Source organism: Elephas maximus, chromosome 19, assembly GCF_024166365.1.
Source record: "Elephas maximus indicus isolate mEleMax1 chromosome 19, mEleMax1 primary haplotype, whole genome shotgun sequence".
Classification (NCBI taxonomy): domain Eukaryota; kingdom Metazoa; phylum Chordata; class Mammalia; order Proboscidea; family Elephantidae; genus Elephas; species Elephas maximus.
Window position 1 is genome coordinate 71,591,907 of NC_064837.1, and position 6,000 is coordinate 71,597,906.

The following is a 6,000-nucleotide window of genomic DNA, read 5'->3' on the forward strand; positions in this document are numbered from 1 at the left end:
CACAGAGCAAATACAAATCCCACTGCTGCCTGCAGCCCTCTAACCTCTGAGGCTGCCTCGCTTCCCTCCCCGACCTTGCACTCGGCGACATGACTTTTTCAAGTATGTCTTGGCTGTGTCCCAGGCCGAGAAAGTCAGGTCGGTGCGGCCCTACGTCTCTTGTCTGGCTGTGACCGAGACATGTGACTACCGGAGGCCGAGCCATGAGACCCGGGTTTCCTCTGCGCCGACCTCCAGTAAGAGACTGGCCCTTAGCAGAGAGGCTCACTGTCGTTGATGAGCAAGGAATGAATGAGTGAATGAATGAATGAATGAGCGAGCGAGCTGTGAGTGAAAAAATGGTTGTGAGAGGCCGCTGGGGCGATGAGTTCCCCGGGTGCCAGCAGAGGAAAGCCTGTCATTCTCCAGGTAGCCTCTGGGTGGCAGTCATGTGGCACTGAACTGCTAGGAGACAAGGGCTGCAGCCCCGGACTTGGTGGGTGGATCTTCGGGTGATGAGGTGGCCAGGGACAGGGATGGAGCAGGGACAGGGTGGTGGGGTGGGGGCTGGCGGGTACAGGGGCTACTCTCTGTTGGGCTGGCCCTGGGTGAGGATGTGGCCGTCCAGGGTGAAGTAGGAGTCGGTCCTGGTCATCAGGCTCCTTGCTTGGCAGGAGATCCTGCCTGTTCCCACAGAGGGTTCTCCAGCCCAGCCTACTTGGCATTAAGGACCCAGCTTGTTACTGGAGTATGGCGCAGGAGGAGAGTACGAGGGGAAAGGTGGCTGAAATGTTTCCTGTTTGGTTGGAACATGAATGGTCTGGAAAATATAAAGCTACAAACCTGAGCACCATATCCACTCCCCCAGGCTGCTGCCCTCACAGGAGAGGAACCCAGGCAGCTTCAGAGAGGGTGTGCTGGCTCAGCCTGGGGAGAGAACTCCGACCTTGGCCCCAGCCGCTGTTCCTCCATGCAGCCTTCTCAAGGAAGGGGGTGGGCTGGTTCCTAGCTGACCGAGGCCCCCAGTGGTCCCCCAGCATCACTGGCAGCCAGCACCCCTTGAGCATCAGACCAAGCACTGACCCCAGGAAGCGTGGTTGGTGGCTGGACTGATGTGAGGATATCGTGTCCCACCAGGCTGATGGGGACAGGAATGCAGAAACCACAACCAATTCCACGAAGGAAGGACACCTGGCCGAGAGGGACCGGGTGAGACATCGGGGACCCACAAGGTCTCAGAGGGAGGAGACATCTGGTTCTGCCTTGGGATGAACAGAATCAACGGTTTGAGCATAAGTGGGGATGAAGGAGGGGGCGAGGCTGGGGAGCAGCTCCCCAGTCCCTCTGTCCTGCCACAAGTGTCTATCTATCTGACTGAGTTGTAGGCTCCATGTTAGGGGCAGGGGGCGATGGAGGGTGTGCAGCGGGGGAGAGACTCCAGCAGATTCAAGTTGTGGGAAGAAGCTGTGAATGCATATGGTGAATATTTTTGGGGTGTGACTGTGAGATTTAGGTGGGGAACAGGCAGGGCTGGTGGGATGGAGTTGAGAGGGAGCTGGATGCAGGAGTGCCCTGGAGGGAACCTGAGGGCGGGGCCTAGTGAGCTTCCAGCATGGCCCCAGGCCTCTGCACCCCTTCTGCCTCCACCACAGCCCTCCTGTCCTGCAACCACAGGGGGTCACTTCTCACCTTCAGGGGAGCTTTATTTTCCAAATGACAGCTCCAGACCCCACATGCCTGTTATCAGGAAGCTCAGGGCCCCCACAGGGCTCCCTTTCCCCTGTACCTCCAGCCCTGGAGGCCCCAGCCAGAGGCCACCATTGCCTACACTGCCCCCCAGTGCTTCATTCTCTGAGGGCACCTGGCACCATGGGTGGGCTATCCTGAGACAGGTCCCAGTGGTCCCTGGAGTCCTGGTCACTGTGGGCTTTGCAGATGCCCCCCCCTTGGAGATCCACCAGGCCACAGTCAGGGTCAGGGCCGGGGTCAGGGTCAGGGTCAGGGTCGGGGTCAGGGTCAGGGTCAGGGTCAGGGTCAGGGTCAGGGTCAGGCAGGTTTTACCTTTAAACTCTCAGAACAAGAAGGATCCTCTGGGGACTGTAGGGTGCCCGTCCACTCCTTCCAAGGCTGTGGTGACTCAGTTTCCTAAGCAAGGTCCCACGCAAAGTGCGGTGCAGGCCCACCTATCTGGGTGGCTCAAGGAGGCCTGCGCTCTGGCCTGGCATGCCACTCCAGCCGCTCCTTGGGTGAGCTAGGTGGGGCTGCAAGGGACCAGGCACACAGAAGGCAGCCACAACTCTGTCTCTGCTGTCACTCTGCTCCCACTCTCAGCTGCCAGACAGAGTATCTTCCCCAAGAGTCCGGGAGTGGAGCTGGGCCCACCCTCTTTCCCTGGCAAGACATTTCGACAGTTTTATTTGCACATACAGCCTGTGGCGCACACCCGGGGTGCCTGCCAGCCCTGGCTTCCCCTGCCTCCTTCCTAACAGGTTCTGGACTTCCCCCGCCAGCCTTAGAGCCCAGGCCAGTCAGCACACAGCAGAGTGACTGACCAGAAGAGGACACATGGCCTTGGTTGCTCTAATCGTGCAGTGACTCAGGAATTTTGTTTGCGGGTTAGGGGAAAGGTGTATGTGGGGGCGGGGGGCAGATGGGAAGACTGCTGGAGCCAGTGGAGGATGAAGGTGAAGCACAGAGTCCCAAAGGCATGGAGCCAGAGCCCCGATTGAGCCTTTCCTGAAGACTTACCTTTTTTAGTGTTGTGATCTTTTAGTGTGATGATCCATTTATCCTCCCAGCCAGTCTGAGCTGAGTTTCCAGTGACTTAGAACCAAAAGTTTCTTAACTGACATGGCACATTGCCAAAGCCTAGAATTTGGAGTGACAGCGGAAGTGTGAACATGCCCCTGGGGCAAGCATTCTGCTCAGGGAAAGGTGAGGGCTGAGAGCACTCTGCCCAGACAGAGATTGGCATCTCACACCTGCAGGCTGTGAGGCTCAGTTCTAGGAGTGCTGGCCCTTGTGGCTCAGCAGACACACCTGAGGCAGCTCAGATGGGGAATCGCCACAGGCAAGCCTCGATTGCAGCCTATGAGAGACCTCGACCAGAGGACCTAGACTCCTGACCCGCAGAAACTGAGATAATAAATGTTTGTAATTTTTTTTTTATAAAACATTAAACTTATTGTTCTTTATTTGGAATTTATGTATCACTACTGTTTGATGTTTACCTGTGTTTTATTGACTATACAAAGGCATTCGACTGCGTGGATCATGACAAATTATGGCTAACGTCGTAAAGAATGGGAATTCCAGAACACTTAATTGTGCTCATGAAGAACCTGTACATAGATCAAGAGGCAGTCGTTCAAACAGAACAAGGGGATACTGCATGGTCTAAAGTCAGGAAAGGTGTGCTTCAGGGTTGTATCCTTTCACCATACCTATTCAATCTGTATGCTGAGTAAATACTTTGAGAAACTGCACTATGTGAATAAGAACGGGGCATCAGGATTGGAGGGAAGGCTCACTAACAACCTGCGTTGTGCAGATGACACAACCTTGCTTGCTGGAAGTGAAGAGGACATGAAGCACTTACTAATGAAGATCAAAGACCACAGCCTTCAGTATGGATGACACCTCAACATAAGGAAAACAAAAATCGTCACAACTGGACCAATAAACAACATCATGATAAACAGGGAAAAGATTGAAGTTGTCAAGGATTTCATTTTACTTGGATCCACAATCAACACCATGGAAGCAGCAGTCAAGAAATCAAAAGACACATTGCATTGGGCAAACCGACTGCAAAGGACCTCTTTAAAGTGCTGAAGAGCAAAGATGTTACCTTGAAGACTAAGGTGTGCCTGACCCAAAAACCATGGTGTTTTCAGTCACCTCATATATGCATGTGAAAGCTGGACAATGAATAAGGAAGACCTAAGAAGAATTGACACCTTTGAATTGTGGTGTTGGCAAAGAATATTGAATATACCATGGACTGTCAAGAGAACGAATGAATCTGTCTTGGAAGAAGTACAACCAGATCGAAGCAAGAATGGCGAGACTATGTCTCACATACTTTGGACATGTTGTCAGGGGGATCCGTCCCCGGAGAAGGACATCATGTTTGGTAAAGTACAGGGTCAGCGAGAAAGAGGAAGACCCTCGATGAGACGGATTGACACCATGGCTGCAATAATGGACTTAAGCATAACAATGATTGTGAGGATGGCGCAGGACCGGGCAGTATTTTGTTCTGTTGTATATAGGGTCCCTATGAGTCAGAACCGACTTAATGGCACCTAACAACTACTGTATTACAACGGAGCCCTTAACCTTGTAGCCTTGTCAGCATCAATGGGTTCTCTTCATGAAGCTGCTGAGGGATCAGTCATTTCTGTAGTGGTTCAAGGGAAAGACGTTTTGAGAAGTGCGTGAGTTCCTTTTGTTCATCTACAAAAGCTTTGTTGCCTCGTTAACTTTTTCATCATTCACAGTGTTTATCTTTTGAAGGCCTGCAGTGACTGGCATTACTTTGTTTCTAGACCTGACGTCTTGGCTGGCTATGTGGCCTGCCTTCCTGGATTCCTGCCATTGTAGCTTCTTCTTGGCCATTGTTTTTGATTCCCGCATGCGTGCAGCTGCTCAAGTCCCAGGTGATGCCATTTGCTCCAAATCTGCGTTGTTTCAAGCCACTAAGTTTATTTTAATTCTTGTTGTAGTGAAATACATATAACAAAACATTTGCGGTTTCAGCCATTTTTATGTGTACAGCTCAGTGACATTAACCATGTCCACCATGTTGGGCAGCCAGCATCAATCACTACCTGTTCATTTCCAAATTATTCCACAGCCCTTAGCAGAAACTCAGTGTCCCCTAAGCTACACCTCCCCACCTCACTCCCGCATTTGCCTGCTCCAGGTGTCTCATACAAGTGGGATCATACAATACGTGTCCTTTCGTGTCTGACTTATTTCACTTAATGTAATGCTCTTGAGGTTCATCTGTGTTGTTGCCTGTATCAAGATTTCATTTCTCTTTATGGCTGAGTATTATTCCATTGTATGTACATATCACATTTTGGGTATCCATTCATTTGTTGATGGACCTTAAGGTTGTTTCCACCTTTTGGCTGTTGTAAATACTGCTGCTATGAACCTCAATGTACAAGTATCTCTTTGGCTCGTTGCTTTCATGTCCTTTGGGCACATAAAAGCCACTGCTATGAGCACAGTTCTACTGTGACACACATGGGGTCACCACGAGTCAGGGGCAACTCGATGGCAGCTGGTCCTGGCCTTCTGGCTTTAGGAGTTTGGGAATCTCCCTTCAAACATGGCAGATGGGCTGGGATCGCACAGCAGTCCTGTGATGTGGCTGGTCAACCTGGGCTTCAAGCAGCCCTCGCCTCAATCCTTGCTGTTGCTGTGGCCCCGCGTGGCTCCCATGTGCAAAGCTTGTGCAGTGAGTCCCTGTCCATCTGAGTCAAAACCCAGGCCACTCACATGTGCACCACAGCCACCAGGACCGTCACCACCACCAGGGATGGAGGACCCAAAAAACAGGGTACTCACAGGCTTACTTGTGCTTACTTACTTATCTGTAGTGCACACTTTCACCTGTTTTTCACCACAACAAAGATTGTGAGCTACAGATTAGTAAGAAAACAAGTAAGCCTATGCATGCCTTGCTTACTGGTTAACCCGCCCCCGACCACCACCCCTTACCAGGAACCTTCTGGGATAGGGATGGGGGGTAAGAAGCACTTTCCCACCCCTCAGTGCCTGCAGTTCCTACCTGTCAGGGGTTGAATTGCATCTCCCAAAATACACGTGGAAGTCCTAACCCTGCACCTGGGAATGGGACCCTGTTTGGAAATGGGATTTTCTTTGTCACCTTAATGAGGTCACAGGGCCACTGCAGTCCTGCCCTGCTGCCTCAGTGCCAGAGGTGGGGCCCTGCCCACCTGTCTCCCCTCCCACCCCCCCACCTCCCCCCACCCCACCGTCCGTGCT

General features: G+C 52.1%; 1 pseudogene; it reads right to left on the bottom strand.

Annotated features, from left to right (window-relative positions):
- Positions 1 to 4,301: 4,301 nt before the first annotated feature.
- LOC126063081 (ribosomal biogenesis factor-like) lies at positions 4,302 to 4,599 on the bottom strand (annotated as a pseudogene).
- Positions 4,600 to 6,000: the final 1,401 nt, after the last annotated feature.